The 11,622-nt window shown below is 35.1% G+C and overlaps 1 pseudogene; it reads left to right on the top strand.

The window, feature by feature from the left end:
- The first annotated feature begins 3,190 nt into the window (after positions 1 to 3,190).
- On the top strand, positions 3,191 to 11,360 carry LOC133863115 (uncharacterized; annotated as a pseudogene).
- Positions 11,361 to 11,622: the final 262 nt, after the last annotated feature.

The raw sequence follows: 11,622 nt of genomic DNA, 5'->3' as shown, positions 1-11,622 counted from the left end.
TGATTTAAATGCATTGAGTTGAGAGTGCATGGATGATTGCATTGTCTAGATGTAGAGATACCTGCGTCTATGTAAGACCTCGCAAGTTGTCATTGTTCTTCAACACATTGATGTCCAAAGACAATTTGCTTGAAGGTTTAGGCCTGGTATTATGGGATGCTAACGTCTATGTAAAGCCTCGCGAGTTGTTGTTGTTCTTCAATTATGACATGCTAGCATATTAGAGTCTAACTCTAATACTCGCATGATCACATTGACGTTCAAAGGCATCTGGCTTTGAGGTATAGGCTTAGTGTTGCTTATTTCTAGTAATGTGGATGTCTTAGTACCGATAACCAAATGCCATTTTTAAGCTTATGGGTTATGTGCATGCATTTCTTCGCGTGTATGTAAACCTAAGCAAACAAACCACAAAGTATTATCGTAAGTGAGGTTGTACGTTGTTCTTTCTATAACGGAACTTCTATGTATAATCTTAGCTGCCTAGTATGTTTAAATGTTTTCTATTAGCCGGTGTTTGCTATATCAGCTATGGGGGTTTTCAAACAAAAGTTTATAAAATTGGTAGCTGTTATAGTGTACGCGTGACTAAAAAGAGAAAAGTTGGTTCTTTGCGAAAACTCAGTGAATAGTATACCACTGAGGTCTTAGTGTAATTATTTATGCTAAGGCGGTGGGCTCATAATTCTACCTGTACGGATGCGGCAACCCCCGCAACTGTACAGACATTGATGTTTTGGTTGCAGGTTCTGCGGATATAGATATTGACTCGTCCACCCAGAGTATGGGATGTTATGATTGGAGCACATCGCGACAGTCATAAGTTATGGACTCATAGGAAGTCCGTATTTTGGGTATTATATTTATGGCTCGTGTCCTATGTGGCTTATGTATTTATTGAGCCCGTATTTTAGTATGTAATTAGTGTAATATGTTTTATAAATCTTAAATTGATAGACTTGTAAATGGCTCTTATTGTTGTAATTAACTGTTATGTATTAGATGTATTTCCGCAATTGATATGTGTTCCCCTGCACATTGATATTTACATTCCGCTGTGTTAGATGTAACTCTGAATATCAGGTAATGTTTACATGTTATGGAACGTATACGTTATGTTGGCTGAGCGACAAATAGTCGTGCCACTGTGAAGATCCATTTATATATGTTTTTTTTTTTAAAAAAAAAAAAAATGGGTTGTCACACCAAGGGAGCTTAAATTCCAAAAAATTTTGAATTTCAAAATTTTGCATTACAAAATTTCCCGATGCTATCCAGAAAAGCAAGCCAGCATATTTCACATTCAAGCCCAGCTGAATCGCGCAACAAAATTCCTTTCACCGAAACTATTTCATGCAAAAGGAATTAGGGAGTAACTGTTGGGAAATAATCTCGATTTTGCCCAGTGGGCTAGAATCTCAGCCCATTAGGACCAACGGCAAAATACCGAAACCGTCATGCCCAAAGTCGGTGATTTTCTGACTCTGCGTACAAATCAAGGATGGCTAAAAACCGACCTTATGGTGACCATGAAGGATGTCCCACAATCCGCACAATAGCTACTATTACGGAAGGTGCCCCCACGATCTAGAGCCGGTTGAGAACCGACTCCGCAATAATCGTGGAGCACAAACCACGACTCCACGATTTCAAGCCAGTTAAAGACCGACTTGGCAACGATCGTGGAGCATATACGACAATCCCACGATTCGAGTAGTCAACAAGCGCTCTGGATCCGGCACGTGGTCCAATGGAAAAATCGGACCGCTCTCAACATTCCATACATAAATACCTCACAACTAGACATGTATTTTTTAGATTGCTCGTTGTGATCAAGAGTGACATACACTTGAGATAATACTGATAAAAGCATCGGAGCGGGATTGCCGGATTTCCCCTGACGTAGCTTTCTCTTTTGCAGGATAGCGGATATAGGCTCTTCCGGTTCAGGAACTACCATACCAGAATCTGTTCTAACATTGTTATTATTATTTTAATTTTTTTCATTCTCCCGGGTCTTAACAGAATTTTTCGTCCAACTAAAGTAAATACTCTATTATTCAGGGACAATCCTGCGTGGGAAAGGGACGGCTAAAGGTCCCCTGCCAATCACTACTCCTGACACCGGCCATATTATAAAATTTTCACGGAATTACTTCAAAATTAAGAAAGAGAAGGCTAGCAAATGTTACGAGCCTCTCTCACCTTTTTATTATATATATATATTGTAAAATTCAATAAAAAGATCGGCTAAAACAGCACTGTAACAATCTCTATCATCAAGTACCGTTAGTAGGTGAACCATAATATACCCAGGTATTTCTTGGATGTTTAACTTATCCATTACCAAGCTGAGTTGTGTCTCGTTGTAATTGGTTATAAATAACTAATTAATGAGAATGTGTGCTAGCGCATCATCCAGGACATAAAAAACATCTATCTTATGATCATTTTCTCTTTATAAAATTTAGGTTGTACGTGGACATGTATGTATGTATGTTTTGTTCTTGAAATAAAACACTGTTGTTTGAGTTCTTTCAACATATATCTTGAACGTACGTGAGAGGCATCTTTAAACAGTGTAAAACACTTACAAAAATCTTGGTTTGTAAGATCTCAAGAAAAACATTCAGACCAAACAAATCCTTATATATGTTTTTATGTTCATGTTGGGTTTATAATTCGGATTAGTAGGCCACTTAATTCCTAAAAGTTGGGTTTATAATTCCTGTTCATTCCCCAATTCCCCCTGTGGACAAGTCCGGCCAGCGCCAAACTAAAGAAATGTTTTATAATGTTTTCAAAATAAATTGATGCTTCCAACCAAAAAAAAAAAAAAAAAGAGTAAAAAATAAAAAAGATGCTAGCTCCTTAATTAGATAAAGCATTACGTACAAAAAGGAAGCTTAGAGAAATAAAGAAGCAAAAAGGGTGTGAGATAAAGGTTCATGTCCAGCACTACAGCAGCTTAGACACGAAGCAAAGAATCCGAGGTCCGAGGTTCAGAAAATTTCTTTCCCACTCCGAACGGCGTCGCTTTCCCTTGGATTAATTGCCATGGACATCAATATTCCCTAGATTAGGACTTCATGTAAGGGAATTAATTAATATTAGCAATCGCAGATAATTTAAGAGGAAAAGGTATATAAAACATGTAGGATCGTCCCTGAACAGCAGAGCAATATTGAACCAAAAAGTCAGTCAAGCCCGAGAAAAAAAAAATAACAACAAATTTACTCATCAACAGAGTGAAGAGAGAGATCGAGAGTAGAGCATTGCAGAGAGAGATTGAGAGAGAAAAAGGGAGATGGGTCTGCTCATCAACAGAGTGAAGAGAAGTGAGATCAAGCCCGGAGACCACATCTACACTTACAGAGCTGCCTTCACCTACTCCCACCACGGTCTCTTTGTGTGTGTGTGTGTTTCTTTGATTTTCTTAATGCCGATCATCAACATGTTTGCAAAATTGTTCCTTAATTATCTGATTCACGATGCTGGGTCTGTCTTTGCTTTTCTTTTTCTTTTTCTTATTTTTTTTTGGGAGGGTGGGGAGTCTCCGAGTTTCTTTTTTCTCCCCCAGAGTTTTCTTTGTGTCAGTATCTTAACGTACACATGAATTGTGATTTCTTGCAACATGGCATTCATTTGGCGAGCTTCATTAGAATGACCTTTAACATATTTCTGTGAAAGAAATTGTGCGATTTCTTAGAATACTTGATTTATATAACCCAAACAAGTTAAGAGCTAGGGTGGATATCTGAACGTGGAGGTCATCATCTTTATCTTCGTTATCCATCCTCAAATTCGTTTACTGCTATATATTGATGATTTTAGTTTGGTCTTTTTAATTTTGTTTTCCATGTAAATTGTGTTGTGAGTGCGTGAGTGTTGAGTCCTACGTTGAAAAAGTATAAGGGTCCGTTTGGGTTTGCGATTTCAAAAAGTGCGATTTAAAATAACGATTTTAAAATGTGCGATTTGAAAAAAGTGATTTTTAAAAACGTAGTTAAGCGTTTGGCAAAATCGCAGTTTAGCCTTTAAAATCGCGAATTTACTTTTAAAATTCTGCGTTTTCAAAAAAGCACCATCTTATCTACGATTTGAAAAGGCAAATTTTCTGCGTTTTCAAATCGCAATTTTTAAAAACGCAGTTCCCAAACGATCTATGTTCTGCGATTTGGTTTAAAATCGCACTTATTGTCTACGAAATCGCAATCCCAAACACACCCTAAGAAAAAGAGTAGTTAATATATATATCTAAGTGGACCCAAGCCATTAGCCCAGGCTTTTGGGCTAGAGCCAGGGACGGAGCGAGAAGCTCTTATGGGCAGGAGCCAATGGCCAAAAAAATTTATTGGCAGGGGCTAATAGGCTAAATTTTTAGTTTCTTACTTTATATTTTTAAATTTTTTTTTTTTTCAGGCTTCTAATTTTTTTTTTTTTAAGAAATTGGGAGGGCATGACCCCTGCTAGCACCCGTCCCTCCGTCACTGCCTCAATGGCTAGAGTGATGTCCAAATATGTATATTAATATACTCTTAGTAAAACTCTCTAACCGTTTATCTCCCCTACAAATTGTAGTGTAAAATTCTAGTTTAGCTTACCTCCACAAATTGTAGTGTAATGCTAGTTCAGATCAGAAAAGACGTTACATTATTATGGCTTGTGCTTCATTATTGAGTGGTTGCATTTACACTATAATTGCATTTGGGGTTGAACCATTGGACGACATGCTATTGTAGTATTGATCTGCTTTGCATCGCTTAATATATATGGTGGTGAGCTGTCTATTGCTCTCTAGTAGATGTAGGAGTTTAAAACAAAAATTTGATATATATATATATATATATATATAAATCATCCGGCCTTCAAATTTCCCATTGTGTATTATGTGCTCCTCCTTCACTGCCTCATAATTCATAAAGCTGTAGTGGTTGACAATGTAGGTCACATTTTATTATATATGTTAAGGAATATAACTTTACCTGGACGACCTTTCAAACAGTTGACAATAATCTCGATGGCTTCCTTTTGTTATTGGGTCAAGCCTAATCATGAGCCATATTGAATTTGCAGGTATCTTTGTTGGGGAAAACATGGTGGTCCATTTTACACTTGATATAAATTTGAATTCAAGCAGTTGGATATCTTCTGATTCTATCCAATATAACTCAAGGTTGATCTGTTCCTCCTATCCCAAATGTGGATTTAGCAAACCCAACAGTGGTGTAGTCCGTTCTTGCCTGAATTGTTTCCTTAAAGAAGGATCTCTGCATCGTTACGAATATGGAGCTTGTCCATTTGTTTTCCATGCTCATTTGCGGGGTGGCACATGCACCACTGCAAAGTCTGACCCACCAGCAGAAGTTATCCGAAGAGCATCGTATCTTCTTGAAAGTGGATTTGGCAATTATAATTTGTTTCAAAACAACTGCGAAGATTTTGCGCTTTATTGCAAAACTGGTCTTCTGACATTAGACAAAATAAAAACTTATATTGGAAAAACTGGGGGTAGCCACCAAAAAAAAGCAAACAAACTGGGGGTTGGAGCAAGTGGTCAAGTCTCTTCCGTCTCTTCTATCTTTGATGCCCTATTGCAGGCCATTTGTTCTACTCTGAAGTTGATGCCATCTCTTGTTATCCGGGCTACGGTAATGGTTGTGAGGTACTTTTTAGGCAGGTATGCAGCTGATATTGGCGTTCGAGATGATGTGAGGAAGGTGGCAGGGAGGACTTGGCTGTGAAACTGGTTTGGGAAGGCCACCATCATGAGGAAGTGGCTGATGAAACTGAGGCTTCAAAGCGACACTTTGTTGCAATGAATTCAGGTATGTTCTTTTGTTAATTTATTGTGAATATAAATTATTTAATATTATGTATATTAATTTTAGGAAAAAGTACACATATCCACCGCTCAATTGTCAATATGCTCCCTAAACTATTAATTGTATAGAAATTAGCTACAACAAGCTGGTGCAAACCAGTCTAATAAAGTTACATGTGTCCCTTAGCATGTGAGAAGCTAAGAGAGACACATGTCATTATTTTATTGGTGCTGACATGGACATTAACGGAATCTGTCAAGTGTATGTTTTGACAGAAATGACTAAATTGTTATTTTGGCCTAATCTGATTATGTGACGGCCCATTATTATTATTTTTATACAAAATAGAATTATCACAGTGGTATGACAAATTAGTCATAAGCTAACTCAACATACACATCCCATAATATGTACTTAACACATCAGAGATAATAAACAAAGCAACAGAAACTATTATCATAAACTAACAAGGGTTAATTACAACATCAGAGCCATCCATCTGTCTATCTGTTCAAAGCTTAATCAAAATATTAACTACATCAAAGAATGGTTATACAAAATAAGTGTCATATGCGACACAAGCCATATATAAAAGTCTATACAAAAATACGGACTATCCTCAAGTCCAACCATACAACCGTCGCACAAGCTTCAGTCATAGTACCTCAAATACAAAGCCATTGTGTCATCGTCGACATTAGCAGTATCTGCAGCCAAAGCATCAACATTTACGTGATTGTGGTGGTAACTACGTTCGCAAAGGTGAAAATATGAGTTCACCAACTCAGTAGTATAAAATACATTGGGTTTTCACAATGAGCCAATTCCTTTATTTCTACTGTATGTTTACAATAACGACTATTTTGTGGATTGCTAATTTTCATAAAAAGTTTCGTAGCCGATAATGTAAACAATGGCATTTGGTTCGTAACTCAGTAATCTACAATATACACACTATTATATATATATATATATATGACCCAGATGCATTCGTATACAAGCTCTCAAACCTTCGGAAAAATACAGGCATACAGATATATCTAAGGAAACAATTGACACTATGTCTCGACTTTATACGTATACGAGTCATCCGAACCTTTGGAGAATTCTAATATATGCATACTCCCAAACATGACATCATAAGAAAACAATGAATATAACATTACGACATTACACGCATACAATTCTTTCGAACCTTTGGGGAATACGAGTATACGTGCACACCCAACATTAAATCACAGAAAAGCATTCAACATAACATTTCGGTTAATAAGCATACATTTCTTCCAACCGTTTGAGGAATACAAGTATACGTATACACCCAAACTTTACATCTCATTAAATCAATCAACATCATAACTCGGCCTCACATACATACATGTCATTTCGAACCTTTGGAGAATACATGTATACATGCACTCCAAATACATGACATCTCATAAAACACATGCATTCTAGCCGATTATCACTATACATATGTTCTGTCCCATTCAAACTCATATGCATACTAATACATCTAGCATGAAACACTTTACTAAAACATGTCACACACCATCATGCTATGCATGCTCTTGTTATGTTTCTTGGTTTCTAGTGCCTGCAAGGCTTCAACCTCAGGACTTGTTTCTGATGCCGTGGGATTGTACCCACCATTCTTACACTTGCTCTGCCAAGGTGTTTTTGAACCAGGGTCTTAAGTTCAATTTTCATGATTTCATACATGCTAGTGCTTCCACACTATCTATGCTTTGTATATATGCTTTCACACTTATGCAATTCATATCATCTCATGCTTTTCTAAAACCTTTCCATCATAACATGCATTCTTAACTTCTCATAAAGCACGTACATCAAAATACAATCCAATCCACATATTCTCAAACACATCTTAAAACTCATAAACATCATCAAATCAACTCTTTAACATAATTGAAGGCATTGAAAGTAAATCACAAGCATATAACATACTAAAATATCATTGGCTCTCATTTATAAAATCATAACATTTTCTCATTGTAAAACATAACATATTTTTTTAGTGAGTAAAATATTCACTTTGGCTGCTTAACAATTTGGCTATGAAGGAATCCTCCTCGCAAGCCCCGTAATGTATCACTGTACAATACATTGTGATGACATATTAATACTAACATATAATATTTTTTTAACTTTAAATTCTCACTTAGCTTTTGAATTGCTTAAAAACTAAGACCCATAGATAACCCATAGAATTTCTAGAGTTCTATTTGACAACTCATTAACTAAAAACAATAACCCATACGATTATCTTAGGGTTAGACACAAAATCTACCAATTTACAACATTTATTAAAATTTAGGGTTTTGGTTCTTATCTTGATTTCTCACCAAAAGTGAAACCCAACGCTAGAAAATTGTCTAGAACACTTCAAAATACACCATACTTAAAGAAAATTGAGAGATTAAACTCAAACTCTCAAAAATACACACAAAATCTAGATGAACTAGGATTTTCGGATTTACCTCAAACCAATCGGTGAAAATGTAAATTATACCCCAATGATTATGTTTCCGGCGTCGAATTTACCTCAAATCAATCTACCGAAATCTAGGGTTTATAGGCAAACCCTAGGGGGGAGAGAGAGAGAGAGAGAGAGAGAGAGAGAGAGAGAGAGATGGGAGAAGTGAGTTGGAGAAACTTGCTCTAGCAACTTCAATACAATCCTTTTCGAACAGGCAAGTGGGATGTCCGGACACGTGTGTGCATGGTGCCGCACTCGGGTAAGGTTATCCGAACGTATAAATTGTCCATCCTTAGGCCGTTCGGACACAGCAGCAGACATGAATCTTCTGCCCAACCCGTTCGAACACACAACCCAGAAAAATCAACTCTAAACGTTTTCTAAGGGTTTCTCTTGCACATTTTACATAATTATTCACTTAATTAGTCTAATTTATGTTTTTAACACTTAATTAATATCTTTGGCGTTACAGATGACCTCTAAATTATTTTTATACCACAGTGAGTAATTTGTGATTTAGGCCAATTATAGGGACTAATTTTTCATTTATCCCAAAAAAAAAAGTTTTTTTTTTTTGTTTAAAAAATAGTTTATTATTATTATTATTATTTTAGTTTTTAAGAGAATAAGGATATTATCAAAAAAAAAAAAAAATGGCCTTTTTGGCACACATTAATAGTTTGATAGGTCACTTTAGCACACTTGAAAATTCATTGGGTTATTTTAAAATCGATTGTTAGTTGAAGGAACTTTATTCTATTTTTCCCAAAAATTATATATATATATATAAAAAAAAAAAAAAGAAAGGGGAAAAGTCTACATACCCTCCTCAAACTTTCAATTGGGACTATGTCTTCTCGAAACTACCAAAAAAGTTGTCAATGTTCCCCCAAGGCCAGCAAAAAGATAAAAATGATGTTACGAATTTTTCAATAAAACAAAAATGCCCCTTTAAAGTCAAAAAAAGAAAAAAAAAATATATATATATATAAAAAAAAATAACAATTTTTTTTAAATAACGAAATTTTTTTAATTTCTTCGAGAAAAAAATTAAAATTTATAAATTTGCCCACCAATTGTTTTTATGTATTTCTTTTTTTTTTTTTTTTTTTTTAGTTTTAGTTTTATTTTTGAATTTATTATTATTTTATATTAAGGGTATTTTCTTCATTGGAGGAATGTTGACAATTTTTGGTAGTTTGAGGGGACATTGTCTAAATTGAAATTTTTGTGAGGGCATGTCAATTGGATGGTAGTTTGAGGGGGGTATGTGGACTTTACCAAAAAAGAAAAAAATTAAAAAACAGGAAGCTGCATGTGACTTTTTGTGGATTTTTTTTTTTTGAGATTTTTCCTACATTTAATGAATGAAATAGGTTATAGGGAAGGTGCTCCGAGTACTCTAAACCAAGGGAACACTAAAGGAACCATAAGTGCTACCCTAGATACCAAAAGTGCTACCCTAATCTAGGGTAGCACATTTGTTTCCCTTAACATTATTTTTATATAAAAAGATTTTCTCTTTCCTCTAACATTTAATTGAAAGAATATTTAAATAGCTTTATCTTTTTCTCTCTCTTTCCCCTATCATTTATTTGAAAGAATATTTAAATGGTATATGGAAAGGATAAGGGAAGTAATTTTTGAGTTTATTTGAATAGAGAAGCAAAAAGTAGTTTGATCCTAAATTTAAGGAAAATCTAAGGAAAGTTGATGCTAGTACACAAATGTAATATTTTGGATTGTCCCAAAGAATACCCAAAGGTAATGTGTGTCTTTAATTGAGATACGATAATTAATGTGTGTCTTTAACTGAGAGTTAGAACTGAATACCCAAAGGTAATAGGTTTATCGAATTACGGATGCGTTACTAATTATTTTAATAGGTGAAAGGGAATCACCATAATGATTTTTTTTATTATTATTATTATTTTTATGTTATAATTTCAAGCCAAATGTGAATTGTGGTAGTACTACTTATTATTTTATGCTTGAAAACTCAAAGCATTAATATAGTGAGCATTTATTTGATTGCAGAGTCGATTCCAATTCTTGATGGAACGAATTTCTCAGATTGGTCTGAACAAGTTCAGTTTTACCTTGGTCTTCAGGATCTTGATTTGGCACTTCGGACTGAAAAGCCTACTATTACTGATTCAAGTAGTGCAGAAGAAAAGGCTATATACAACTCTTGGGAGCGATCAAATAGATTGAGCATTTTGTTTATGCAAATGAAGATAGCGAAGAATATTAAGTCGAATCTTCCTAAATGTCATAGTGCTAAAGAATTCTTTAAAACTGTGGAAGAACGTTTCCGATCAGCTGACAAGGCTCTTACGAGGACATTGATAGATGAACCTATCACCAAGAAATTTGATGATACTCATAGGATACATGAGCATATTCTTGCAATGACAAATTTAGCTACCAAATTAAAGGATCTTGGGATGAATGTGGATGAGTTATTTCTAGTTAAATTGATTTTGAACACTTTGCCTCCTCAGTACAGGTCATTTCAAATTCATTACAACACTATTAAAGATAATTGGAATGTAAATGAATTGATCAGTTTGCTTGTTCAAGAAGAGGCAAGGCTTGAGCAACAAGGACATCATTCAGTTCACCTTGTAAGTCAAGGAGCCAAAAAGATTGAGCCACCTGAAGTTAATGGATCTCCTCAAGTAATTGAGGTTCATGAGAAGAGACAAAACAATGTCAAGTGCTATTTCTGCAAGAAGTTTGGGCATGTTCAGAAAAATTGCCACAAACGTAGGGCATGGTTTGAAAAGAAAGTTAAGTCTTTAGCTTGTGTACGTTTCGAATCAAATCTTATTGAAGTTCTTTCTAATACTTGGTAAATTGACTCATGTTCTATTGTTCATGTTTCTAATTTGATGCAGGGCTTCCTTACAATCCAAACCATAAACCCAAATAAAAATTTCATATTCATGGACAATGGAATCAAAGTTTCAGTTGTTGCCATCGCGACCTTTCGTTTGTTTCTAAATACTGGTTGTTACCTAGAAATGTTTTAGACACTTTATGTTTCTTCTATTTCTTGAAATTGTGTTTCTTTGTCTAAACTTGATCTTGATGGCTATTTGATGGTTTCATGTTGGGGATTATACCCTAAATCCCAAAAACATGAAATCAAAGTAGGTGATGAAGTAGCTGGGAGGCACGAAAATGAGGGTATCATTTGGTAAATTATTGGGAGCTCATGTAGCCCATGCCGAATTAATCGTAATCTGGGAATGTTTTATTTTTAAATGATATTTCAGTTTGTAAAGAATAAAG

Source organism: Alnus glutinosa, chromosome 3 (genome assembly GCF_958979055.1).
Source record: "Alnus glutinosa chromosome 3, dhAlnGlut1.1, whole genome shotgun sequence".
In the NCBI taxonomy this organism is placed as follows: Eukaryota; Viridiplantae; Streptophyta; class Magnoliopsida; order Fagales; family Betulaceae; genus Alnus; species Alnus glutinosa.
Note: the sequence above shows the minus strand (reverse complement) of the source record. Positions and strands in the feature narration are given on the sequence as shown.